The sequence below is a fragment of the Mercenaria mercenaria genome, unplaced genomic scaffold (assembly GCF_021730395.1).
Source record: "Mercenaria mercenaria strain notata unplaced genomic scaffold, MADL_Memer_1 contig_867, whole genome shotgun sequence".
NCBI lineage: Eukaryota > Metazoa > Mollusca > Bivalvia > Venerida > Veneridae > Mercenaria > Mercenaria mercenaria.
Window position 1 is genome coordinate 36,855 of NW_026463776.1, and position 11,451 is coordinate 48,305.

Sequence of the window (11,451 nt, forward strand, 5' to 3'; positions counted from 1 at the left end):
TTTTTTATGTTTTTGTGTATATTTTTTATAAAACGGCAATGGAAAAACCCCGATTTCTGTCCGGTGACTGGTCGGCACCCAGTATAGATACTGAAGACATAGCAAATAGATAAGGAAACGTAGTGGGTCGACGTTTTTAAACGTCGGTGGCAAATATATACCAGGGAATTTAATATAATACCAGATTTATAAAGCACACACATACAACGGTGGCAGCCACTCATGGTGTCAAATTCTTATTCTAACAGAACAGACACAGAGCGAACTAAATGATTGAAAAGCCGCTGAGCAGATATTCTCTTTAGTACGCTGCTGGTATATCTGGCTAACTTATCCTAGCTTTTTGCATGTAGACATCCGGGTTCTTTAAATGCCCGAGTTTTATGGCACCTGTACTTTCCTGGGTCGAACGAATATTTGCCTTTAAATTGGAATTGAGACACCTAAGAGCATTTGAAATTTCCAGTTTAGGTATGGCTTTCCAATCACGGCGATGTGCAATCTTGAATAGATAAGATAAAATGTAGAGGATATTCAAGTTTTTGTCATGAGTATGGAATTCAATTTTATGATATAGAGTGAAAAATATTTCACGAGTGGCGTAGTCACGAGTGAAACATGATTTCTTTTTACCATGAGATGAAAATAAAAACTTGATTCGGTCTTTGTGTACATTCAGAACTAGCGACAACAAGAACAATACATTTTCCGCCAAAGTATAGTCTTATTTTAAATATAAACATAAGCGCAAATATGAAAGTGTAATTGTACGAGTTACCTTCAACTTGTAGTTCATAGTATTGCCGTTTTATTTTCTGGCGTTTCAGATTTAAAGTGAAACGTTCTCCAAAGTGACCCTTTTCGAAAGGTTAAATGCCGTGTACCAAAGGCGAGTTTCAATCATTTTCAATTTTATTTGACTTGAAATAGTTTATTTCACTATCTACCTACATTTTTCTCTTCAAATGATACGAAAATCACTGCCTAAGCATCCTGGAATACTGTAAAAATATTAAAACTATGTCTCACTGCATTGAAAATATAGAAAATATGTTTCACTGTAGCGAAAAAGTAAATCCGATTCAGGAGAGCATGCACCATATTTCATTAATATTTCTAAATACTTCATTAGAATGTATATAATACACTTTTGTATAATAGTGTTTTGTTTTATGGTAAAAATAAGATACATTTATACACAGATTTAAAGAACACTCGGTAAGTCCCCCTTTAAACGGTGTAAGAATTGATATATATTTACTTACTTTAATTGTAAGTATCTAAAATAGTTTCCTTTCTATTAACCTGTACCGATAGTCATACAGTTTTTTTTCCTTCAATTCCTTAAAAATGTCCTGGTACTAGTAATATGCACACTGTTTCGATAACTTCATCCAAAGCTGTGGTAAATGTTTTGTGCGATTGCCTCTTATTCAGCAACAGAAAACAGCATTCACCAGACTGTGTAAATCGGTATGTTGACAATGTTACATGTCACTGAATTTCACCTACATTATGAGATGCTTAAGTTTAAACCATATAATCAATTCAATCAAATATGTAACGTTTCACAGCTCTGAAAAAGTCTCCTTATACTTGGACTGTGTTGTCATGTTTTCTGGTCCTTTAGGCTCATGCCATGGGTCTAGTCAATTTTACTCTAATAGAACTCAGTTGAAGCCGGTGTTAAATTGCATTCTGTGCTTCTAAAGCATCTTCTTGCAGATCTTGTTATATAATTACCAAACAAGCACGTACGAGTTCTTGCAGATCTTATTATATATATAATTACCAAACAAACACGTATGATCGAGTTCTTGCAGATCTTATTATATAATTACCAAACAAACACGTACGAGTTCTTGCAGATCTTATTATATAATTACCAAACAAACACGTACGAGTTCTTGCAGATCTTATTATATAATTACTAAACAAACACGTACGAGTTTTTGCAGATCTTATTATATAATTACCAAACAAACACGTACGAGTAAACTGTGATATAGCAAAGTTCATACACTGTAATATTGATGCAAGCTTAATATCTTCAATTTTATGTGAATGGGTTCGTCATTAGATATGATATTCATTGCATCAGTTGTAAAAAAAAAGTACTTAGATGTATCTAACTTTTAATTTTCTTGACGTGTTTGTAAGGTTATAACGCTTGGGTTAAATAGATATTAATTAAACACAAATGTTGTCTTTGTTTGGTAATTGTCCGGGTTTTGTGCAGTTTGTGTTTTAAAACGTTTGTTAACTTCATCATGCTCATGACAAAATAGTAATTCCTGATCAGATTAAGCTAAGATATTATTATACTTGACTGACATTTAAAAGTATGCTTTACTTATGTTAATCTACTATAACATGGAAATCGGAATCATCACATGTCGCATGTAGCTTTCCCGTTTTCGACTAGCAATGAGTCTTCCAATATGAATTTAATAAGAGCAAAAAGAAATTCCTCTATAGGCTCTTTCAAAGTGTGACAGCAAGCTTAGCTTTCACTGTTCGCATTTATTGAATTAATTTACTCTTCTGTGGAGACTTTGACCATAAAATTAATGAAAATGCACCAAAATAGAAGTTGCCCATTTTACTTAAGATATTTAGATTATCAATAATTTTTAAATTTAAGATATCTCTGTTTTTACATGGAGAGGAACATATTTAGTAAATTTGTGCATTGAGCTATCATTTCTGACTGAGAAAAAACATGACAAGTTAAAATAGAATTTTTAGATACCATCACCATTTAAGGTACTGAAATATTTTACTTCTCTGCAATTAAATGTTAACGTACCCTATCCACTTTTACCTTATTACAAATGTGCTCCTGCTTAAGGTAAAAAATATTAAAAACTGTTAAGTGTCAAAATCTTTAATATAGACAAAATATTTGGATAGGTTTTTTCATGGTAACAAAACTATCTAAAATAAAAATTATAGGCAAGAAAACGAAGTAAATATAACAAATGAGATAAGAGATTTGTATCTAAAAATATCTTTCATATCAACGACAAAAAATATTATGAGCCGCGCCATGAGAAAATCAACATAGTGCGTTTGCGACCAGCATGGATCCAGACCAGCCTGCGCATCCGCGCAGTCTGGTCAGGATCCATGCTGTTCGCTTTCAAAGCCTATTGAAATTAGAGAAACCGTTAGCGAACAGCATGGATCCTGACCAGACTGCGCGGATGCGCAGGCTTGTCTGGATCCACGCTGGTCGCAAACCCACTATGTTGGTTTTCTTATGGCGCGGCTCAGTTATAATTGATAAGAAAACTGTTTGTAGATAGCGTTTGATTTTTCACAGAAATATGAAAACTTTTAAGAATAAAGTGTTCTTTTAGGGTATGACAAGACAACGACATTGTTTGGTTTTGTTATGCGTTTTGCTAATGATCAAACTCGCTACTTCGATTGTGTATATTTGCAATAATATGGTTAAATTGTACACATGTACAAATGTGTTTATTCACTACTTTTTAAAAATCTACTTATTCTATGTCTGACTCTACGATAACTGTTTTCATGTAATTCAATATACAGTAAATAGAACATGAAACAGAATATGCCCGAGCCGTATATATATATATATATATATATATATATATATATATATATATATATATATATATATATATATATATATATATATATATATGTCCAGACAAAGGAGTGACACGATTTGGCTGACTGTGTCGCTTAAAGGTCTATTTGACCTAAATTTCGAATCTGAAAACATGAACAGTTACTGCATAAGGTCTATGTAAAAATTAAATTATGTGTATTTACATTACTATGCATTAAGTTTAAGATAGTTTGCACTGTATACATTTATTTATGAATGTAGTTCTATGCACACAATTTACTTATATATTTAGTATTATATTTTGTTTCCCATTTAAACATTTAGAGTGTATTTTAACCTGTGAATAAAGACCACCTCCAAATAAAGACCACATTTTGGCTCTCCCAAGGGTGGTCTTTATAGACAGGTTTGACTGTATAGTTATTCGGGAAGTAAGCTGGCGGACTGATTAAATTGCTATTCAACAAAGTTAGCCACTAAGATAATTTTAACTGCACACACTTACAGATTCAGATCCTAGACATTAAGACATACTATCGACACAAAATAGAAAAGTGACTCAGAAGAGAAACTCAGTAAGCAAACATTAATTCGCATCCAATGGATGTACTCACGTACTGAGTGTATAATATGCTAACTAAAGGTTAGGGTTAGGTCCAACCTAGGTTTTATAGTGTACATTCAAATCGTGTGTACATTCAAAGCGGAATAATCAATGCCAACCAAACTCAAAAGGTCGTCAAACAAAAACAATCTGTTGCGGGTTCAGTTTGATTGAGCCTATTCCTGTTCGTTAGTGGACATGCATGCTACGTCCACGCCCTCTAGCGCCGGATTGAGCAGTGCTCAACAACATGTTACAGATATCAATACACAATTTAGAGACATCCACAAATGCGTTAATATGGCGGCATAAAACACTAGAGTGGAATTCCATGAAAAGCGTTGTATAGTCCCTTATTGAAATGACGACCTAGCCCGAAATCAGAAAACAATATGCAGACCTAAACAATTTAGAATTTAGAAATGGAACCTGAGGTTTTGGAGTTTACATACCAAATATAAATGTCAACAGACAAAATAATAAAGCAGGCACCATATCAAAACGGTGATAAGACACTACCCCAAACTATGAAAACGGGAGTAATAGAAACATGATTAAGCTGAAAAACTAACAGTACCACTAACACAACATGAATGTCGTTCTGAAAACAGGAGTAATAGAACATGATTAAGCTGAAAAACTAACAGTACCACTAACACAACATGAATGTCGTTCTGAAAACAGGAGTAATAGAGCATGATTAAGCTGAAAATCTAACAGTCCACTAATACAAAATGAATGTCGTTCCGAACGATCTGAAAAGATCGCAATATAACAGTAACTGTTCTGACTGAACGTATTGGAGACGTTTTTTACGGCAAAATCAACGTTGCTCTTCTAATAAAATAGAAAAGGTGGACAATTCACAGCCAAACACAACAAAAATGAAAATATAGCTGGCCGAGTTTGATTGTGCCTGTTTATGTACGGTAGTGGAAATGCATGCTACCGACCACGCCTTATAGCATCGGGTTGAGCAGAACTCGAGGTTTTCAGATATACAATTACCTAAATCAGTTCTGAATACCTTTCATTAATGCAATAGATAGCATATTCTTTTTTGACTTAGCAGACGTAATTTAGAAATAAAAGGTTCCGTTTCCCGCTGACATTCTGTCATGGCAATCACTCTACGGAATTGAAAAAATTTTTTGAAGTAGAGAACTGAATAATATCAAATACAATGATACCTTCCTGATAAAGACTAACTGCTGTTTCTTAAATGCGTACATTCATATTTATAGATCATAAATAACTGAATTTTACTATGTATTTCTTGGAACTGTCAATGTCAATATCATATGTCGATGATGTCTAGTTGATATTAGTTGGAATACTACCGTATGTCATTTAATTTAATTTTATTTATTTATTTTTTACTTAAAGGTAATTAAATTTTGAATAGATATATAGCTATCTTTTATTATTATTTATAGAAAAAATGATTTAAAGTGAAATTGTTTTTCTATGCCATTGGATTGTCTAACATCAGAGAATGCATCATTAATCTTCATCCTGCTAAATTTCTCAAATTGACTTGTCCATGTTTCAATTTGGGCAATACCACTTGTTTATTAAAGGTGTGTTCACTGAAAATTTACTGGCTGAATAGCGAACAATGCAGACCATGATCAGCTTGCACGGATGTTCAGGCAGAATCATTTGCCACCAGAAGGGTAAAGGTTAAAAACAAGGCTTTCTGGCATAAATTTGTTTTTGTCACCTCTTAAGTTGTGCTTAAGCAGGGAAACTTTTATATACACATACACGTGCTGCTAAATTATTAATTGTTATAAAAAGAAATTGATTTAATAGGTCTTTAAACGTAGTGCATCGGCATGTTTTGACTGACGCAGCAAACTATTGTGCTCCACCGGCACAGTCCCACATGGTGAGACGGTAAAACGTTAGAAGCATTGATGTAAGCGATTAATGTAATCCTCTTACCACTTGGCGGAACAGCCTATGTGTAGTGGGGACATTGTTTTCCTACTTTCAGCAAGTTAAAACCGCTTCGTTGAACTTGTCAATGTATGAGTCATTCTGATATTCAAGATAAAAAAAAAAACACAAAATGAAAACATTGTGTCAGACAGCAACATACCTGTCTTACACAATCCATCTATACAAGTTAGAGATTTTCAGCTCACTTCGACACGAACTGCGAACCACGGACTGCGGACTAACTACTAGTATAGGAGTTTTCTCAAACTGTATATGAGGAAGTTATGCCCAACTGAACAGTGGCATATTTAGCATCCGGTTCTAATGCCGTAATACTGTTTCCATTTAAAATATCTGAGAAAAGACAGTTATAAGATTTATTAATATCCGTCTTATTGTATTTTGTTTTACGAGCATTCTTAACAGCGTGGGAGCATTTCTTAAGTTTTACCTTTTTATCTTTTATATCGCTTCTTGATTAATCTTTCGACTACCGTATTTATGAACAAGAAGCTAGAGGATCTATATCAAGCTTGTTCTTTTTTTATTAGAAGTGCTGCAACTTATTTGTATGTTTGCTGTCAATTTCGTGAAGTTCTATCCAGTATTCGCTAGCAGTGAAACGGCTGTTGATTCAACGATCAACATACCCTATAATCCAGGATTTGAACCGATGACCTCCTGGTGAGGAGACAGACACTCTTCCTCTGTGCCGCAAGAGGTTCACCTATTTTAGCTCAGGCTACCCCTATGCGTAGGAGATCACAGCAACATATGTTACAAGTGACTACTTATTATAATAATTGAATATTTAGTATCAAAGAATGTATATAGTGCATATGGAAATATGGAGTTTCGTATTATTGCACTCGCGGCGCTGAACTGCTACTTTACGACGCACAATTTTAAATATGCACGATATGATGCGTGATGGCCCTTTGTTCACAAAACAATTTTCGGTCTCAGCTGGGTTTTAGATTGAAATTTTTACAGCTAGTTTTAACGGTACTTAAAGATTAAATTCCAGTTGGGACATCGGACAATCCTTTCTGAATAGTTACTTGAAAATAGTCATGAATTTAAATCTTAAATTTTAACATGCAATTTTGATATCAATAAAAATGTTTCATTATCAAACTCAGCTGAGGTTCAAAATGTTTTGAAAACAGAATTCAAGGAATTCAATCTTTGCGTGACCTCAGTCATCAAGACCGAGCCTGTCTCGATCATTTTTCAAAATCTGATATCAGATTATGTTAATACGAAGTGGCTATTCTTTTTTATTATTATTTTCAAACATGCTGATACATAACTAATTCAGGGTGTCGTCGCTAAATTATGGTAATTTATCAGATATGCTATTCTTTTTTTATTTTCAAACATGCTGATACATAACTAATTCAGGATGTTGTCGCTAAATTATGGTAATTATTTCGACGTGGATGAAGGATACATGTATGAGAACTTCTTGTATGTTTAGACAAAATGTTGAATGAAATCATTCAAGATATTTCATTAAAACTTCTGTTTTATGGAACATTCTACAATTATCAAACTTAATACAAGACAGAGACTTTTTCCGTACAGAAGTCTACGAGAACATTGTATTTATACTATGCAACAAAAAATAAACGGACGTTCATTTTATTCAGAATGTTTAGTTATTTTTTTCACAATAATATTTTGTACTGCTTTTTTTCTTATCTTGTTGCTAGGGAAAACAAGTCTAGGAATCGTATGGACGAACACAAATTAAAACCAAACTGTTTTTATAGAAATCGCCGTTATTTTCAAATCCATGTTTCAAGTTGTACTTTTTTAATGCATGAACATATTAAGGTGAAGTATTATCGTAGTACCGTGGGTTCGAAACTTCACATGTGTAGTTCGAGTCGCGCGGAAGATAGGTAACGCCAGAAATGTCTCAATATCAAAACAAAATGTTAAAGCATACGGATATTTGAAGAACATGCTAGAGGCAAGTAAAATGCGACAGAGTATTTAGATGACATCTGAAAATTGCGATTACGTGTGTTAAATGAAGCCTGTTCACTATCCATATATTTTCAAACTTATGTATTGTATAATAGCAGATAATTATATCTCAATGCACTTATTTCTAAAATGAAGGCAAAAGTTACTACACATATAGGTAAAAGATATATATATATATATATATATATATATATATATATATATATATATATATATATATATATATATATATAAATATAAATATATATTATATATATATATATATATATATATATTTATAGTTATGTTTTCTTTCTTGCGAACCTTTAGTTTGAGAAAACCCCTACTGTAAGTGCGCAGTCCGCTGCCCGCAGTACGCGTCGAAGTAAGTTGAAAATCTCTAATAACAATGCATCTAACGGATAATAATGATCCTACCTTGCATTTATCTACAATCCAGTAGTTGGAAGGAACAACGAAAGTAACTGTACGGTTGAAATCTTAGTGATAACTCATTTCATGGTAATGTCAATTTTCATGGTAAATACTGAAGATTTTGTCTTGTTTATGTATGATACAAATTAGATTATGTCTAAATTTCAGCTTCAATAATGGATCTTACCTTTAGATATTTTAATGTTATACAATATGCATGTGTTTGACAACTTTTTGCATTGAAATAAGTTCTTCGAACAATAATCCAATTATAAATGGGGATTAAATATTTATCAGTCACTAGATAGGTAGGACTGTCTGCAACAGCTGCTACATAGACATGCAGAAAATCTTAAACAACATGCTTAAAAATTATCAAATCAAGTTGCTTAAGTATAGTACTCGGTCTTAAGGTAAAGAAGCCGTAATGTGCGTGAATATCAAAAACAAGTTGCATCCTTGATAATATGCTTAAATAATAGCAAAAGCTGATCTTCACCCACTACAATCATTAAAAAGGTCAAATGCACACTTTTAATGCAAATGGCGTCGAAAAATCACGTTTTAGCCAACCCCTAAATAGTTGTGACGTTGCCATTTTTACGGCGGTTAATTTAGTTTCGGGGCGTCCATTTAATTCAAAAAGTAATTACTTTTCATTTAATATAGCTGGCCCATTGAAACCTATACGTTGAAGTAATTTTCAAATATGTACTCCCACTATTCGCCGAAGGAATGCTTACTTTATGCAACATTCATCTACGAAATTATTGTTTTCGAACGGAATGACTAGGTAGTGGGAAAAAACTGTCCCATAGTTGTTGTTTTTTTTAAAGTTAATATTATCATATAAATTATTGTACTGTAAAATGAGCTAAAAAAATACGGTGTCTCCGACTTCATTTTCACTGTACTGTCTTAAATATTTCCTTTACTCCCCTTTTCACGCGCTGATTTTGTGCATCAGAGAAAAAATAAGTTAATCACAAAAACGTTTACAGCAACATAGATTTCATTTTAAGGTAGACTACCCGTAATAGGCCTCAATTTCACCAAAAAGCGTACATACAACTTGATAATGTAAGCTTTGAAAATGTCAAACGATAGAAATAATGTGCATATTGACGACAGAAGTTCTCAAAAATTTCCTTAAGATTACCCCCCCCCCCCCCCTGATATTTTTTTTCATGAATTATCTCCCCTGAAAACTAGAAAAAATATGATTTTCTCCTTTTCCCTACGGGAAATTTTAGATTTCTTTTTGATATTTGTATCAGAATCATATAATACAGCTTTCTACCGCAAAATTTTCTCGAAGCTCAAGTTCAGATTCTCATAATCAAAGAAATTATATATTTCCCTTAGGCATCAATGTTAACTTCAATACCGATTATCTCCCCCCAAAAAAATGATAAAATTTGAAAAATCTCTCGGTGAAACGTTTTTAATTTTGAATGTCTTTAAAGTGACCAAATTTCGTTTAAATATTACCATCCAGTTACAAGATATGAAATATGGCTATTACACCATGATATCCTTTTAGCGTATTCTAATTTTGTAAGCCATTTTCCGATTTCTTTCCAAATTTTATTGTCACACTTGTATACCTGAATACATATTATAAACACAAAAACGTATTGAAAAAAAAAATATCTCTTGTTAAACATTTTACTGCTCGTTCTCTCCTCCATTGAATATTTTCTAATTTACTGAAAGTGTTCCTGAAATGTTTTTGGATAAAATAAGATTATAAAATTCCTTGACTACCGGGTTCATTTTTACGCTACTGTGCTATGAAAATTGGGAAGTTAAAGCACAGTTAAAACGTAACGTCTTTTTCCTGTGTTTTTTTTTCCACCAAGTTCTCATTGTCTGTTTGCAGGATTTATCTGCAGCCTTTATTTTACGGCTTGTTGCATTATTAAATAATTTTGTTATTTGGTTTAAGCCCATTTTAACTGTTTCATGAATAGTTAAATACAATTTCCCCCGGAATCCGGAGATATTAGTTCGAGCCCGACTAGCTACAGCGCTCCATAAAGTGGGAAAGTTGTCAATTTCTTACCTATTATAAACTATAAAGACAGGATGTGTAAGCTGACCACAGAGACACTTGTATACCTGAATGCATGTTACACACACAGAAACGTAATAAAAAATGATATTTCTGATTAAACATTTAACTGCTTGTTCTCTCCTCCATAGATTTCTTTTTAATTTTCTGAAAATGTTCCTGGAATGTTTTTGAATAAAATAAGATTATAAAATTCCTTGACTACCGGGTTCATTTTTACGCTACTGTGCTATGAAAATTGGGAAGTTAAAGCACAGTTAAAACGTAACGTCTTTTTCCTGTGTTTTTTTTTCACCAAGTTCTCATTGTCTGTTTGCAGGATTTATTTGCGCCCTTTATTTTACCGTGTTGCATTATTAAATATTTTTTCGTATTTAGTTTAAGCCCATTTCAACTGTCAAATAAATTTTCCCGGGAATCCGGAGATGTTTGTTCGAGCCCGACTAGCTACAGCGCTCCATGAAGTGAGAAAGTTGTCAATTTCTTACGGAGAGCGCAGGCTGGTTAGAAACTAATAGACAAGTTGTGTAAGCAGACCGCCGCAACATAATTGGAAGGTTTGTGAGAAACGGCGTAAACCCAGCACAATGTTTATCAAATGCATAAGTGCAGTAACTTATCTATTTCATGTCCGTACATTTTTAACGTCTGTGATTAACTTCATTTTGCATATTTGGACCAACTTAAAAGTCAGAATTAGCCAAGAATAATTATTAATTTTTGGTTTTACGTCCGTTTTCGTCAACATTTTATTTTTTTACAAGCACTAAACTCTTTTTACACAATAACTTACAACTGTCCCATTGAAAAATATTA